The sequence below is a fragment of the Mauremys mutica genome, chromosome 12, assembly GCF_020497125.1.
Source record: "Mauremys mutica isolate MM-2020 ecotype Southern chromosome 12, ASM2049712v1, whole genome shotgun sequence".
NCBI classification, from domain to species: Eukaryota; Metazoa; Chordata; order Testudines; family Geoemydidae; genus Mauremys; species Mauremys mutica.
This window is the reverse complement of record NC_059083.1, coordinates 45,053,141-45,070,933: the sequence shown is the minus strand read 5'-3', so window position 1 is coordinate 45,070,933 and position 17,793 is coordinate 45,053,141. Positions and strand designations below refer to the sequence as shown.

Genomic DNA, 17,793 nt, shown 5'->3' with positions numbered 1-17,793 from the left:
TCACACTGTTACTTAAGAGAGGTTTCTTTATTCATGACTTTTCGTTAAAGGCTTGACACTGGGACGCAGACTGTGTTGGGTAGGGTGTGCGCTGATGTAAAGACCGCCTCTAAACTCAAGAAATGACAGGCTCCTGCTCCTACAGCGGTCCGCAGTGCCAGAATGCTTCTTTCAACGGAGCCTGCCATCCCTCTTTTTCGAATTCTGTGTGCGGGGGGATATGTGACCTTGTGGCGGAGGAGGACGGATACAGATTCCTCTGCTGCGTGACTCTGCGGTCCAGGACAAGGACCGCTGTATAAGATCTGTAACCGCCCTCCCCCGCTACAAAGTCACATCCCCACCTGGAACCTGGAAACCACCTCCCATACCGACCATGGTGCCTACTGACTGCACTGTGTGTGTGACCCGCTGCTGATCCTTCCCCCGTGTCTGTACCGTGGGAAAGGTGCCTGTCCTATGCAATTAACAACCCCCTTTCCCCCGCCCCCTATTCAAACACAGTCTTCTGTGAAAAAAAAATCGGAAACATTAATTAACAGCAAAGTATTTTTACTACTTAAGTAGACAGTTAGGTGATGGGACTGGGATTGGGACTTGTGTGAGTCAGGAAGGGAAGGACTTCTGAAAATGTAGGGTATGAGAGCTTTTGGGTACTTGAGCACTCTGCTGGGGTGCACTGACAGTATTGACGGCCCCGGGTGCCCCTCCTCCTGGTTATTTTGGCTGAGGGGTGTATGTGACTTTGTGGCAGGGGAGGGCAGTTGAAGATACACTGCAGGGGGGCTCTGTCCTCCTGCGGTCCTGCAGAACATCCACAAGGCGCCGGAGCGTGTCCGTTTGCTCCCTCACTAGTCCAAGCAGCGTTTGAGTCGCCTGCTTGTGTTCCTCACGCCACCTCTCCTCCCGTTCGCTGTGTGATCGCTGGTACTGAGAGACGGTCTCCCTCCACTGGCTCTGCTGGTCCGCCTTGGCTAGGTAGCAGCCCATACGTTCATCGACTATCTTGTCCCTTGTCTTTTTCTTTCTCCGCCTAATCTTTGCCAGCCTCTGCGAGGTGGATGCTGTGGCAGGTCTGGAGACAGTGGAAGCTGTGAGATGGGAAACAGCGAGTGAATTCCTTGCAAAGATACATTTTTGCGAACAAATAACTGAGTCTAGGCTGTCTCTGTGAATTCTGTGTTCAGACCCCTGTGCCTGGTGGGGCACAAATCATTTTCGCGATGAATTCTGGGTAAATGTCGCGATTCAATCCTTCCTCCGGGAAAGCAACGGCAGACAATCTTATCGAGCCCCTTTTCCCGGAATTGCCCTTGCACACGCCATAGCGTGGCAACCATGGACCCTGTTTTGCCTTTTGTGTATGTCACTGTATGTGTACTAGATGCCGCTGACAGAGGCGGGCCAGCAGCGCTACACAGCAGCATGCTTTTGCTTTTGCATGACAGCAGGGATGGTTACCAGGCATACTGCACCGTCTACCATACCATGAATTGGTAAGAAGATGATAATAAGATGCTCATGGTTACCTGTCCTTTTGCACTGCACCATGTGGTGCTGTCATAAGTGCCCCTGGCCGATCAGCCAGGGGCGCCAAAGGCAAAATTGGGAATGACTCCCTGAGTCAATCCCTCCTTTTTGGTATCTAAAAATAGAATCAGTCCTTCCTAGAATATGGGCAAGTGTACTAGAGAACCTCTGTATCATAGAACCAGAGAGCACAGCTGCTCTGTGTCCGATAATACATAAATTTTGAGCTGAATGCTATTCACAGTGGGTGATCATGAAACAACCCAACCTGCTCATTCCGGCCTTCCCGCAGCCTTCCTGGGCTACCATACCATTGTCCCACCACTTGTGTGATGAAGTCATAAAGAGTGCAGGAATAAGACACAGGGACTTGTTTGTGAGAAATGAGTGGAAGGAAGCCTCCAGCTGCAATGATAGTCCAGGCAGGACATTAATTACTGTAGATGAAGGAGACCATCATCCTGCTGCTAGTCCAGGGGCAATTGAATCTTTTCTTTACACATGAAGGGTGGGGGCTGATGAAGCTCAGCCCCCTGTTGCAATGATGAAGACGGTTACCAGCCATACTGCACCATCTACCAGGAAAAATTAGGACCAGGCGCCCTTGATCGACCTGACCGATGCTAGTACGCATGGTTACCAGTCCTTTTGCACTGCCCCATATGCCAATGGGCTGAGGATGACGATGGATATCAGTCGTACTGCACCGTCAGCCACCCATGGCGGGGGGGGGGGGAGTGAGGATGTTGTTGTTCAGTGCTGCAGCATCGCATGTATCTGCAGCATTCATTACGGATACGGTGACATGTAACAGAGTCAACACAGGACCGTTTCCCCTTTCACTTCTGGGGGTGGGGGTGGGGGTGCGTAAATTGCCGAGCTATGCCCTGAGCCACCGCGGACACTGTGTGAGACCCTAGAAGCATTTGGAGCTCAGCCAAGAATGCAAATGCTTAGCGGAGACAGCAGGAACTGTGGGATACCTTGCGTCCTCATTCCCCCCTCCCTCCATGAGCGTCCATGATATTCTTTGGCTTTCCGTTACGCTCGTCACGCAGCTGCGTGCTGAGTCTCTGCTATGCCGTCTGTCTGGAGATTTTTTAAACATACTTTGGACCAGGCGTAAAATTACAGTAATTACCCTAAATAGATGCAGAAGTCTCCGAGCGAGATCACCCTGAGGACGGTCACTGAAGGAGATAGAGAGCGCATGCTGCGTGAAAGCTAGCACGAACCAGGGCCCGATGCAGCCGTGCTCGGGGAGGCAGTGCTCCATGAGTAATTAATGAAAGCCTCGCGCGGAAAAGTGTGCTACCACGGAGCACCCAATAAGGCAGCTCTCCCCAGGAACCTCCTGCTGATGTTTTCGAGTAACCCCAGGAGAGCTTCGTGGAGATCTCCCTGGAGGATTTCTGTTCTATCCCCATATATAGAGAGACCTCCTTTTCACACACTTAAGATTCCTGTTACATTAATAATAAAAGTTAACATGGTTAAAGCACTTACCGACTGCTCCTTCCCCTGATTCAGGATCCGGGTTCATGGCCGGGGAGGGTTGGTAGGGGATCTCCGTGACGGTGATGAAGAGATCCTGGCTCTCCGGGAAACCAGCGTTGTAAGCGCTGTCGCCTGCCTCGTCCTCCACAAACCCTTCCTCATCTTCCCCGTCCGTGAACATCGTCGAGGAACTGTCCATCGACACTGTCCCATCATCAGAGTCCATGGTCACTGCTGGGCCACTGGTGGCAGGCTCCGTAGCGTCCGTTTGCCGCTTTGATTTTTTCGTAGCCTTGTCTGGGGTCCTTGATTTTCACGCGGAACTGCGTTGCATCCCGGCTGTATCCTCTCTCTGTATCATGGCTTTGGAGACCTTCTCGTAGGTCTTTGCATTCCATTTGTTGGAGCGCAGCTCCGAAAGCACAGACTCCTCACCCCACACACCGATCAGATCGAAGAGTTCCCGGTCAGTTTATGCCGGGTCCCTCTTTCTATTCTTGGATTGCCCGGACTCCTCTGCTGGAGAGCTCTGCATTGCTGCCGGTGCTGCTGAGCTTGCCCCGATGTCCAACCACAAAATGAGATTCTAACTGTCCAGAAAGGAAAAGGAATTCAAATTTTCCCGGGTTGTTTCCTGTGTGGCTGGTCAGAGCATCGAAGCTCGGACTGCTGTCCAGAGCGTCAACAGAGTGGTGCAGTGTGGGATAGCTCCCGGAGCTACTAAGTTCGATTAGCATCCACACCTAGCCTAATTCGAGCTAGCCATGTCGAATTTAGCGCTACTCCACCTGTCGGGGTGGAATACCAAATTCGAACTAAAGAGCCCTCTAGTTCGAATTAAATGGCTTCCTGGTGTGGACGGTTGACCGGTTAGTTCGAATTAACGCTGCTAAATTCGACTTAAAGTCCTAGTGTAGACCAGGCCCTAGAGATGTTTGTCCATGATGCTTTTAGGCTCTTGCTCATGAGGAGGTTTGGAAAAATTAGATTTTTTTTTCTCAAATCGGTAAATGTCAGTAATCGTAGATTTCATCACACATGCGCAAACTGACCAAAAACCCTCCACTGCTGATAACTGAAACTGACAGGCAAGGTAGCTTGATCACTTCTCAGAGTTTGATTTAAGGCTCTTGACATTTTTTATAGTTTGACAGGTGATGTTGCCAACAGGTGTTTTAACGGTTTATGAAGCTTTCATTTGTTGAATGTCAGCACCGACTGTTAAATAAATATTGCCTGACAACCCCCGCCCCCAATTTCCTGCAACTGTGAAGATAAAAATGGTTTTAAGCATTTTTCCCCTATCATTTTGAACAACCATGAAAACTTATTTTTACACTTTTTAAAAATCAATTTATCTGTAGAAATTATAAAAAAAAATACAGATTGAGTTGTACCACTTGCCTTGTGAGTTTGCCAGTTAGCAGCATCCAGCCTTGAGCTAAATACTTAGGAGGGCAACACACACTGAACCCCTGACCTCTTTGTAACCAGCAGAGCTGGAGGGCTAGAGGCAGGTCTCTGCCCCAGAAGTGTAGGGAGCATCTAGCCACTGCAGCGGGGAGACTCGTGTTAGCTCAAGCTGATCTAGCATTGAGAACAGTTCGGTGGATGGTGTAGCTCTGCCTAGCCACCTGAGCTTGGATCCCAGTGGGCAAACAGGGGTGCTAGCCCGAACTGGTGCCTACGCCAAATGTCTGCACCCGTTAGCTCAAGCTAAGCGAGCATGAGTCCATCTGCTCGGCCTGGGAATCATGCAGTGTAGACATACCCTTAGAGTTCAGCCAGAGAGGCTGATCCAAGCCTGAGGTGGAGCAGAACCAAGGTCATTGCTGGAAGGCTTCACAGAAACAACCTGGGCAGGGAGGAGTGGAGGTGGGGGAGCTGCAAACGAAGGAGGCAGTGCTGAGGCCGAGGGGCTGTTTGTGAAAGAAGGGGCGAAGATGAGAATGATGCACTGGAGTAGCAATGTGTATTGATGAGGAGGCAGACTGTACAGAAATGAGAAGTGATGGAATGGATAAGACAGAGTCTGGGCCAAAATCAGTTGGAGGAAGAAAGCTACCAGAGGGGTTCCCCTGGGCTAGTGACTGGCATGTGCTAAAGCCCCCAGGATCCGATCTGGATATGGAGAGGGAGAGAAACCTTTGTAATGCTTTTAATTAAATAAAATACTGCTTGGAATTGTATGCTTGTGGGAGACTTTAATTTCCCAGATACAGAGTGGAGGACAAGTGCTACTAATAATAGAAGGGCCCAAATTTTCCTGGATGTGACAGTTTTCTTTACCAAATAGGCACTGAACCAACAAGAAGTGGAGGCATTTAGAATTGGCTTTGGTGAGAAGTGAGGACCTCAGAGAAGAGCTGGTTATAGGGGACAACCTTGGCTCGTGTGATCATAAGCTAATTCTGTTTAAATTAAATGGAAGGATAAACAAAAAGAGCTCTGCAGCTAGGGGCCTTGATTTCAAAGGGGCAAACTTTAAAAAATGAAGGGAATTAGTTAGGGAAGCGCCAAGCGGACTGGACTGAAGGACTCAGGGATCTGAAGGTGGAGGTGGCTCGGAATTACTTTAAATCAAAGCTGCAGAAGCTCTCTGAAGCCTACGTCCCAAGCAAGGGGGAAATATTTGTAGGGAAGGGTTGCAGACCAAGCTGGATGAGCAAGCATCTCAAACAGGTGATTGGAGAATGCCTACAAGGAATGGTAGATGGGAGAGATGAGCAAGGAAGGGTCAGAAAGTGTTTTTATTTTAAGTACAAATAAATATGTATAACAAATTTAAAAGTATGTAATTAGTAATTTGGTATGTCAGGTGGTGCCTTTTTTTAATGTGTTCGCTCCCCCTGATGTTAGAACATGGCTATGCCACTGCCTCCCATGTCTTGTGGTAGGCGTTTTGTAGCTCCTTCACTTTGACCCTGCACTGCACTGTGTCCTAGTCATGGCCTCTTTCTGTCTTGCATCGTGAAATCTGTCTGTAGGTATCATAATTCCGATGGCTGGAGCGCAGCTGGGACTGGACAGCCTCCTCTCCCCAAATGCTGATAAGGTCCATCAGCTCGGCATTGCTCTAAGCAGGGGACTGCCTGGTGTGTTGTGCAGCCATGGTCACCTGGAAACAGGGCCGGCTCCAGGCACCAGCCTACCAATCACGTGCTTGGGGCGGCACCTCGGGAGGGGGTGGCGATCGGGGTTTGTTTTTGTTGGTTTTGGCTTGGCCAGGCGATGCTGGGGGGGGGGAGGGGCGGGGACTTGGGTGGTGCTGGGGGGCGGGGACTTGGGTGGCCCGACACGGCACTGTGAGGGCGGGGACTTGGGCGGCGCGATGTGGCGCTCGGGGGACGGGGACTTGGGTGGCGAGACACAGCACTGGGGGGGCGGGGACTTGGGCAGGCGGGGCGCTGGGGGAGTGGGGACTTGGGCGGTGCGATGTGATGTGATGCTCAGGGAGGGGCGGGGACTTGGGCGGTGTGACGTGACGCTCGGGGAGGGGTCGGCGGCGCTCGCGGGGGCAGGGTGGCGCTCTTTTTTTTGCTTGGGGCGGCAAAAATGTTAGAGCCGGCCCTGCCTGGAAAGTTGCACTGAGACCACCACATGCCAAGCAAACAGGAAGGGGACTTTCAAAATTCCCAAGGAATTTAAAGGATAGGGCTGAAAGTTGGTCACCAGACGGCAGGGCAGTAGAGTTCTAATCGATACCAGAAAGGCGAGAACTAGCGTTGTGGGGCACCTCCTGGAGGCCAATTGCAGCACTGTAATCAACCAGGGTGTCTACACTGGCACCATGGTGCTGTAGCCCCGGTGCAGAAAGCTCTACACCTCTCGTTGGGATGGTTTTATTACAGAACTTCAACTGCGCAGTTTTTGCGCACAAAGTGACTTGCCAGTGTGTACACCTCGGGAGTTACACTGCAGAAAGCTGCTTTACTGTGCAGAAACTTGCCAGCGTAAACAAGGCCTCAGATTGTCTTGAAAATTGCTATGACTCATTGGAGTCTGGGGTCGGGTTAGTAGCCCAAATTTGATGTTTTTAGAGCAAGGAATTAATGAGACAAACTAATACCCCTAAACAGTCAGGTGGCCTTAACATGTTATGGTTATTACAACTATTTTGTGCACACCTGGGGCTGAACAATGACTCTGATCCTCCCCAAACTGATGCCACCAGCTGGGATTGATCTCGGCTCATGTCTGGCCCCTTCAGAGTAACAGTGATTGATACACAGGGCCCTGTAGCCCAGAGCTTGGTCTAAGAGTGGGCGAACTGAGGAATTCCCCACCCCAGCAGGAGGCCTGACCCCTGAACGTGCTGTCAGAGAGACCAGCAAGGGGACAGAGGTGCAACTAGTTCTGTAACCATGACATGAGGTTTAGGTCAGGTGTAGCGAACTCCTGGTCTCCATTCAAACACTGTTGCACACAAACCACCCCTGACTTGCAAAATGTTATCACCTCATCACTCTTGCCCTGAGGATTCCTTCTGGGACATTGCCTCCACTTACCCCTCACCAAGCCCTGGAGATCACTGGCATATCTGACACCAGACTGCTGACAATCCCCATGGCAAGGAGTCTGTGCCCTGCAACTGACACAACCTGCACAATTCAGCACTGAAATGAGGCATGATCGATCCCTCAAGGTACACCTGCTCCTCTCTGCATATCACAGTGACAGTTCTGCCAATGGGCTCCAAATAATCCCCTCCACTAGTCCTTACAGCTACACTGAGCACAGTGCATGCAGCTTTAGTGCATGCAGCCAATTCCTGGTAGTTATTACCATCTCCAAAGGGGCAGAGTTAAGATTGTTTGGGTTTTTACCTTCACTGTGGATTTCCTGGCTTTAGAGGTCTGAGTTTTGCTGAATGCAGCATTCTGGAAGGGTAGGAGATAATACAGAGTTAAGGTTGCCTGGAGGTAACTAAGTTTTTTGTCAGTGAATAGACATGAGGAGGGATTACAGGAAGGTGCCACTGTTTGTGTTGTGTTCCACAGATTTGAATTGCAGCATGTATCTGCCTGCACTGCAGCTGCATTCCCTGTGTTCAGTGTAGCTGTACTGACCAGTGGAGAGATTAGTAGGAGCAGGGTCGCAGAGCTGTCACTGTGCTATGAAAGGGCAGGAGATAATATCACCAGGCAGCCTGAACTCTGTGCTAGCAAAGGTTTTGTCACTGAATTTTCTAGTTGTTTTTTGTTTTTAACAGAAAGGGAAATATTTGTTGTAGGAGTTAGTGGCCATTTAGGTGATTGTAGTTTTCACCTAGGTTTGCAGTTGCTACACGACTGTGCTTAGGTAATAACCAAAAGCATAGTATGGTGCTTTTCCATTAGTAGACCTGAAAGAGCTTCACATCATTATCCCCATTTTACAGATGGGAAACTGAGGCACAGAGCAGAGAAGTGAGTTGCCCAAGGTCACCCAGCACGTCAGTGGCAGAGCAAGGAATAGTCTCAGTCCTGGGAACTCTCTGTTAAGCCATCAGTTGCTCCGTGGTTGCTTACTGCCCCTCCCCCTTGTATGTTCTGTGACACTGCAGTGGGGATAATGGCCGTGCTTTGCAATGTTTGCAGTGGGTAGCTGGTAACAGGGCTGGTGAGAGAAATCTCATCCCAGGTCCCTGCCCCAACACCTGGACAGTTTTATTACCCAGCGGCTACTTTAAGCATGTGAGAGGAGACTGTTGTGTCTGTCTCCTTCTCCACCATCCCCCACAACATGTAGCTCCCCTCTGCCCTGCGTTTCTGGGTGCCCACATCACCGGCAGCAACTTACTGGTGGGCCACACACTCCCTCGGTTATGTAGCCTGAGCTGCACACTGAGCTGGGCTGCTCACCCCAACTACCAGACCTAGCTGGGCCCCCTGCCCCTGGTCCAGCCAGACTTCCGGAGGACCCCAGCCATGTTACAGGCCCACCCAATCCAACTCCCCCTCCCCCACAGACTCTGGCAACCCCACACAGGGTGATGTGTATTTTAACTATTCATGTCCTGTGTTTCAGGCATTTACATTTTCATCACATTCAGCCCCCACCCCACTCCCCCTTGATCACAGATCTTACGACGGGGTTAGACACCCCAAGAGTGACAGGGTCTCCCAGATCCCAGGACATACGGTGGGAAGAAAAAAGAATTCAAATCCCTGCAAAAGAGTAGGGCTCCCCAGATCCCAGAATGGGAAAAGGGAGAATTTGGGTCAGACAGGACTCCCTGCCCCTAAACCCACAACTTTTACTGCCAACACTCACCATATCAAATACCTCCCACCCCCCTCCTTCCCCTTACCCGAGGAGGCCCCAACTCTTTTTTCCTATCACCCATTCCCATTTTCCCCCTCCCCATAATACCCATATGCAATGAAGTAGTGCAAAACCCTATATGGACACTCTTAAATGGTTTGGAAATGGCTTATATTAATATAGCTTGAGTTGATTCCTTCTTGATTTAACAGTGTCCACACAGGGGTTTGCACTGGTTTAAAAAACAAAACAACACTTTAACAAAACTGGAGCAAGTTTGTTCATAGAACAGCCCTGACATTAAGACTAATTCTATCAAATTGGAATCTGGCCAGATTAACGGACCAGCTGCACTTGTGGACTCACATTCAGTTCTCAGTTTAATAGGAAATGGCTTTTGATAACTGAGTAATAAAACGTTTGGCTCATTACTGGGCACTGTAGGATTGTCACAAGTTCATTTATTTCTTCTGTAGGTTTGGGCTCTGCTCCTGCCATCTCTGTGGAGGGACATCGGGACAGAGGGATCCAGGTGGTGTGTCGATCAGCTGGATGGTACCCAGAGCCAAAGGCTCAGTGGAGAGACCTCCAGGGGCAGCTCTTACCATCAGCCTCTGAAAAAATATCCCCAGAGGCCAATGGCCTGTTTCAAACAGAGATTGCCATTGTTCTAACTGAAGAGTCCAACCAGAAAGTGTCCTGCTGTGTCAGGAACCCCCGACTCAACCAGGAGAGAGAGTCAGCGATTTCCATAGCAGGTCAGTGCCCGTCTGTGCTGCACATGGATAGACTGAGACGCTGCAGATATGAGCAGAGAGTGTTTATCATTGTGTCTCCTGTTTATTGGCCTGGACCTTCAATGTGCTGAGCACGTCTTGGAAAGTCCTGAATAACCTCAGTTCTCTTTGGATATGTCTACACTGCAATTCAAAACCTGCTGGTGACCCAGGCCAGCTGGCTCAGGCTAAGGGCCTCAGGCTAAGGTCCTGTTAAATTGTGGAATAGATGTCTGAGCTTGGGCTGGACCCTGCTACATGCACTAAAAATTCCACGCTGTGCTGTGATCTACCCCACTTTAAAATGGGAACAGATCAAAGTGCACCAGGGAACTTTTAGTGCAGTGCAGCAGGGTGCACACAGCCAGTTAGAGTGCAGCAGGCCAGTGCACAGTGGATTTACACCCCAGCCTGCCGCGCACTAACTATGCCTATAGACAAGCCACCGTAGAGCAAGGTGGGTGAGTTGTGCCTGCTGCCTTAGGGAGACACCTCCCTCTCTGTTCTGGGGTTCTTATGTATTTAGATTCTGGATTCTAAGAAATAAAGTCATGATACACTGCAGCCTTCCAGCAGGAGTATTTATGCTTGTATGTCAGTTTGTGTGTGTGTGTGTGTGTGTGTGTGTGCACGCATACGCGCACACGCTGTGAACATCACAATTCTCTGTGGGGTGGGAGAGGGAATTCTCCTCTGTTCTCAGGGAGAGTTGTGGGTGTTAAATATTTATGAAAAACTGGGTAATAAAGTCATTTTTCCTGACTAGCACAAGAGAGCCCTGAATATGGCCTGAGCGTTGCTACTTAGATTACATCTGAAAATACCAGCAATAAAAGTTCAGGCCCAAAATATGCAGAAACAAAATCTTACTTAAGAGCACCTTAATTTTTAGAAAAAAAAGGTTGTGATTTTGTGTGTTAAAAGAACAGGAGTACTTGTGGCACCTTAGAGACTAACAAATTTATTTTAGCATGAGCTGTAGCTCACAAAAGCTTATGCTGAAATAAATTTGTTAGTCTCTAAGGTGCCACAAGTACTCCTGTTCTTTTTGCAGATACAGACTAACATGGCTGCTACTCTGAAACCTGATTTTATGTGTTGTTATCTACCAAATAACTTGGTTACTATCGAATGAATATTTCATCACTATAATAGTAAGAATGTTGTATTTGTAAAGCACTATTTGTCTGAGGTGTTATAGTGCTGCACTGCTGGTTAGTCTATGCTATGCCCAGTATTACCTGACTGTTCACAGCACACACGGAGAGTTAGAAACAAAACATAAATACTGTTCCTGAAAGGCTGCAATGTCACACTGCTTTATTTCTAAGAACCCAGAACTCTAACATGCAACAGCCAAATACAGAGAGAGACAAAGCAGGCTGCTCCCTAAGGCAGAGAGGCAGAACCAAACCCACCCTGCTCTAGGCTGGCTCTTTGCAGACTGACTGCAGAGGACCCAGATGCACGCTCCCTACAGAGCCCCCTAGCCTGCAAGCAGGATCAGGAATCTCCTCAGGATTTCAAGTGTCAACTTGTAGTTTTTACATGGTTTTCAATATATCGCACTAATCACTTAGCAAGAACCCTCTAGACAGCCATTGCTCCAAGGCCCAGGGAAGAGGACACTGGGGGAATTTTTACTCTGAATCTCCAGGCTCAGTTTTGTTTTTATTAAAATCCTGCATTAACATATTTTGGGCCAGATTCTTTCACGTGGCTGAACCTCAGTGAGCACAGGGGTGTCAGGAAGCTCCTCACAACTCTCTGATTTCGAGATCCAGCCTGCACTGGCTTCAGCCTTGGGATCAGTTAGAGCAGCCTAGGGAATGCCTGAACTTACGTCAGTGGGAGATGGTGTAGCACAGGGGTCAGCAACCTTTCAGAAGTGGTGTGCCGAGTCTTCATTTATTCATTCTAATTTAAGGTTTCACATGCCAGTAATACATTTTAACGTTTTTAGAAGGTCTTTTTCTATAAATCTATAATATATAACTAAACTATTGTTGTATGTAAAATAAATGAGGTTTTTAAAAAGTTTAAGAAGTTTCGTTTAAAATTAATTTAAAATTCAGATCCCCCCAGACTGGTGCCCAGGACCTGGGCAGTGTGAGTGCCACTAAAAATCAGCTCTCATGCCATAGGTTGCCTATCCCTGGTGTAGCATAATGGAGCTGCACTCTACTCTCTCCCCTCCCTTAACACACCCCCTCCCATTAATTAACCATGTTCAGTAACCAGGCAAAAGCTTGGGTTTTGATTGGCTTAATAATAAAGCACAAAGCAGCCACATCTCCCTGTGTATTACCCTGTGAGACTCTTAACTAGTCACAGCATCACCACTGTCACAGGGTCCTGTGCGTGTTTGCTCCCAAGTCAATGGCGCTTTCTCTTGCAGAGCTGTTTTTCCCGAGGGTCAATCCCTGGATAGTGGCTCTGGGTGTGATCCTGGCTGCTCTCATTGGCCTGGCCAGTTACTGCTTCTGGAGGCAACACAGAGCGAAAGGTGAAGTAACAAAAGGGGGGAATTTGGTGAGAGAGAGAAACAAAACCAAAAGTAAAGATACAGGGATTAAGGGATTAAGGGGCTTTGATTCTATGTTTGGAGGAGTTTCAGGCAATGGAGGCTGTGCTGAGGGTGAAGAGGAAGCTGAATAAATTATGATTATGTCTGAACCAAGAAGTGTCAAGTGGTTTCACCCCTTCAGATCTCACTCAGGAATCCCAATCGAATGTGATTCTGAACTGTTCCCTGGGGATCAGCCTGGCTCAGTTTGAAACACCTTGTGAGGCTCAGTTTGCTGGGCTTGGAGCGCCGACATACGTAACTTGGCTGCTCACAGGAAAACCAGGATGCAAAGCTGGGCAGGGGGAACTTATGACCCAATTCTGCCCTTCAGTCTGTGCATGAACCCCCCACCGCCCATCTCCCCATGCAGGTGAGTAGGAGCTGTGGATGGGCAGAGTAGTGGCTGTGCAAATGGAAAGGTTAGCAGTTACCTTATCTACACTAAGAGTATGTCTACACTGCCCACGTTACAGCACGGCCGCGGTAGATGTGCAGTTGAACGAGCATCTGATGGCGTGGCTGATGTGATTAGGTCCTATGATGGTGTCCCTTAACTAGATATGTGGACAGAGTTGGCAATGGGCTTTGTTGCAAGGATAGGTTCCTGGGTTAGTGTTTTTGTTGTGTGGTGTGTAGTTGCTGGTGAGTATTTGCTTCAGGTTGGGGGGCTGTCTATAAGCGAGGATTGGTCTGTCTCCCAAGGTCTGCGAGAGTGAGGGATCATGCTTCAGGATAGGTTGTAGATCCTTGATGATGCACTGGAGAGGTTTTAGTTGGGGGCTATAGGTGACGGCTAGTGGAGTTCTGTTACTTTCTTTGTTGGGCCTGTCCTGTAGTAGGTGACTTCTGGGTACCCTTCTGGCTCTGTCAACCTGTTTCTTCATTTCACCAGGTGGGTATTGTAGTTGTAAGAACGTTTGATAGAGATCCTGTAGGTGTGTGTCTCTGTCTGAGGGATTGGAGCAAATGCGGTTGTATCTTAGAGCTTGGCTGTAGACAATGGATCATGTGGTGTGTCCTGGATGGGAGCTGGAGGCATGTAGGTAAGTATAGCGGTCAGTAGGTTTCTGGTATAGGCTGGTGTTTATGTGACCATCGCTTATTTGCACTGTAGTGTCCAGGAAGTGGATCTTTTGTGTGGACTGGTCAAGGCTGAGGTTGATTGTGGGGTGGAAATTGTTGAAATCCTGGTGGAATTCCTCAAGGGCTTCCTTCCCATGGGTCCAGATGACGAGGACGTCATCAAACTAGATGTCAGTAAACTAGAGATTGCCGGGCAGGGGAGACAATCGGAATGAAGCCAAAGGGAGGCTGGGACTCAATGTAAAGATCGTCACAGCTGGGGATTCCCTCCCTCTGCACACCCCTAGGGGCTGGGAGAGGGGGCACGATGGAGGAGCGATGTCAAGGTTTCCTGCATCCCAGGTCACTTTCCCTGCCTGGGCTGCGTAAGGGGAGGGCAGGAGAGCAACAGCTCCTGATGTCTCGCCTCTGTGAGTTTGCTCTGCTCCCCTGCCAGCCAGGAGCAGTTTCTGATATTACATAAACGAAGCCAGAAAAACTCGCTCTTCTTACGGAATGTGTGTGTTGCCATGGAGCTATACACCGGTGTAACAAAAGCGGTTTAAATGGCCACTTTACCTTGTACTAGTGTAACTTTCCCATGCAGACAAGCCCTGCGTTGCTGCGGGGGTTGATTTGGCATCCAGAGCACCCAAGATCAGGAGGATACAGGGCAGAGCTTAAAGTTGCCTGAGCCCTCACATGCTCCTGGGCTGCAGGGTCTGAGCACAAAATCTCACCCTGAGAGTTTAGGTCACGGAGCATAATTATGTGGCAAATCTTTAACAAGAGGGTAGCACATTTTGTTGATTACATAGGCCCAGTAGTAATCCCGGCTGGGCTCCTCCCCATCTCCATCCCCCTTCAACTGGGTCCCTCTTCTCCCCACTCTGGCCACAACCTTATCGAGCTTGGTGAAAAGCAGAAAACTGGAAAAATTAATTTCCACTAAAATCAGGCTTTTCTGACTGTTACCCAGATCAATAGCGTTCAGACCAGGGCAGGGATGAGAACGGCCTGGCTGGACTCCGGAGGTGAGGAGACCAGCTGGGTGTCTGACTGACACTGGGGCAAGAAGCGCAGCTGGGGAGGGGATGACTGGAGTGTAATGAGGGGCCTGCTGACCCTAACTCTAACCTCACCCACAGCTTAAACCCTAACCCTGAGGTCACTGCCTCATCCTATATCTTGAGGGATCAAACGGTGATTTTAGTGGAAATCCGGCTTTTACAGTTCTCCGGTTTTCACCAAAATCAGGAGGTTTCTGCCCACTGAAGCCTAGAACATGCCCTGAAACGCTGGAGCTGATGGGACGTGGTTTTCAAAAGTTCTCCCATTACAGACGGACAGAAACGCCACCGAGTTCCGTGTGGGGCCTCCCTTCACTCAGCCAGAAGGGAAAGGAGACACCATTTACTCAGTGTTTTACCTGCACTTGGCCTTGTGTCCCCAGTATAATGCTCGCAATGGGAATAGTTAGGCCGAGCGCCTCTGTGTGTGTTCTACTTTCTACCAGTAGAAAAATGACTCCTATGAGCTTGCAATACTTTCAGAGAAATCTTCTACCTTGTTACACATCTCTCCTGCTATTCACTTGCATTGTGCAGAGAAAGGTGAGTCCCTTTGTTCATTGCAATGGGTAAGGGAGGGGGAATCTCATACTTTACAAGTTCCATAGACCCCCCCAGTGCAGGTATTCAGAGCTCTCACTATGAACTGAGAGTCAGTTGGGTTTGTGTGGTATGGGAACTTGTTGAATAGCCTCCTTTTTCTTTTATTATATGTTTACTCGTTTCGCTTTGCTTTACTTTTAGAGAAACTGCAGGGTGAACTCAGTAAGTTGCCTTTTATTCCTAATATAAACCTTGCTACAAAATTGCATCGTATTCGGAGTGTCTGTTCAGGGGAGGTCTCATCTCTCTGTCTGTGTTTGGTTTCAGAGTGGAGAAGAGCCCTGCTAAATGCAGGTAAATAAATTTGTGTTTTTGCTAATAGATAGTTATCATACAGAAATATATTTTCTCTTATCATAAACTTTGTTAGAGATTGTTTTCTGTTCAGCAAGTCTGTGTTTAGGGCAGTTCTCATCTCTCTCTATTTGCTTCATTTCAGGTTGGGAAAAAGGCCGACAATATGCAGGTAACTGTGCTGTAAGCTCCGCTGAAATGAGATCTGTCAAAACCCAGGGGCGGCTCTAGACCCCAGCGCGCCAAGCAGGCGCGTGGGGCGGCCCTTTCCCTGGGGGGCGGCATTTGGCTCCGGTTGAGCTCCCGCAGGCATGCCTGCGGGAGGTCCACCGGAGCCCGGGACGAGCGGACCTGCCGCAGGCATGACTGCGGCGGGTCCCCTCTTCCCGCGGCTCCGGTTGAGCTCCCGCAGGCATGCCTGCGGCAGGTCAATCGGAGCCGCGGGACCACGGCACCCGCCGCAGTTATGCCTGCGGCAGGAGCCGCGGGAAGAGGGGACCCGCCGCGGGACGGGGAAGGGCGGCGCAGCGCACCGCGCTGCTTGGGGCAGCCTGATTTCTAGAGCCGCCCCTGTCAAAACCCCACCAGCCCCTGAGAGCTCTCTGCTCCTTTGCTTTGGAAAAATGCTGAGTAATTTCCCCTCCACTTCACCTTCCCAGTATGGTATCTGGGTCTTGCCTGATAGATGTTCTCACCTAACCTTAATAGGCATTAAACTGCTCAGATCTCCCCTCCCCACAGCAGGGTTTTCATGCTCATACAGGCCTTTTAACTTGCAATTTCCTTCTACAATACTCTGAAGGGCTAAGAGCTGTTCAGTGTCTCCATGGATTGGGCTGAGGCAGGCCCTGGCCCCAGTGCAGAGGCAGATGTTTTTATAACCAGACTGTGAAACTCACGGACACAAGTAAAACAAACTGTGCCCACACAGCAGCTTTCCTGTCTCTCAGCTGTGGCTGAGCTGTGTTTTACATTCACACCCAGCCTGCTGCCTGACCTCTGTGTGCACTGGTGCATGCTGGGGGAGACTGGGCAGCGCCCGCAGAGGTTAGCAAGCCCAGGGGACATGCACACACATAGCAGCACCAGTAGCCCAGGGGTCAATGAATTCTGGGGTATCCTACCACACAGAGCTGGGAGGGCGTGGGGCACTCTGGCCACCATCTCCACAGGGAAGCCAAGGCCTGAACAGGCCGCAGGGACGGTTCCTCCCCGGGGAGAGGTTCCAGCAGGTGTCAGGGCTGAGCCACGTTGGCAGGACCGTGGGGGGGCTCACATGGCCGTTGTGATGCCTTCGTATCCTCGATACACAGAGCTCCAGCAGCCGGGGTGTAAACCCCACTCGTACCCCCAGCACTGAACTGACTGACACTGCCCTATGACCCCTTCTCCTCCCCAGGAGGTGAACGGGGGGGGCCCTGGGGCTGCTGTTCCCCATCCCAGGAAGGAGGTGAAGGGGATGTGGACACAGACAATGTCCCTGCTTGTGCTGTGAGGGGCAGACCCGGCTGTACCTGGACTTCAGAGCCTGAGCTCCAGCCTGAGCCAGAACGTCTATGCAACTATTTTTACCGCAACAGAGGGAGCCCCACAAGCCTGAATCTGTCCACCTGGCTCTGGGACTCGCTGCCATGGGCTGTGTAGACAAACCCAAAGTGTCTCCAGAGTCTGGGTGTGAGAGTTTCCAAAGTGTCTGACCCAGGGCTGGTTAATGAGAGCGAGGCGGGTGGCCAAGGGAAGTAGTTACATGGAGACACTTGAGGCCATGGGGCTCTGAGACAGTCTCTGTGACCATTATCTGCTCTGGGAGACAACCAGGTGCAGCTGCAGAGTCTGTGCCGCTTGCAGCATCCATGGGACAAATCGATCTGGGCAGAGAGTTCAGGCTGGAGCCGAGTCTCCATTTTCACCTGTGCGTTTCTGGGGGTGTTGACAGTCACTCGCTGCGAGCCACTGGGATCTGGGCTCCTAAGTTGTTCTGCCAGGTTTGAAGTGGAGCTGGGTGAAATATTTTGGTTTGATTGAATCCATGTCGAGTTTGCTGACTGGTTTCAATTAAGAGAAAAAGGTGCCGCCGCTTCCCTTGTAGCCTTTAGCCCAGTGGCTGGGCCCTCAGCTGGGAGCCCCAGGTTCAACTCCCCGGGTG

The 17,793-nt window shown here is 50.0% G+C and overlaps 1 pseudogene; it reads left to right on the top strand.

Moving 5' to 3' along the window:
* LOC123345974 overlaps positions 1–17,793 on the top strand; it is a 178,962-nt pseudogene that overhangs the window by 158,057 nt on the left and 3,112 nt on the right.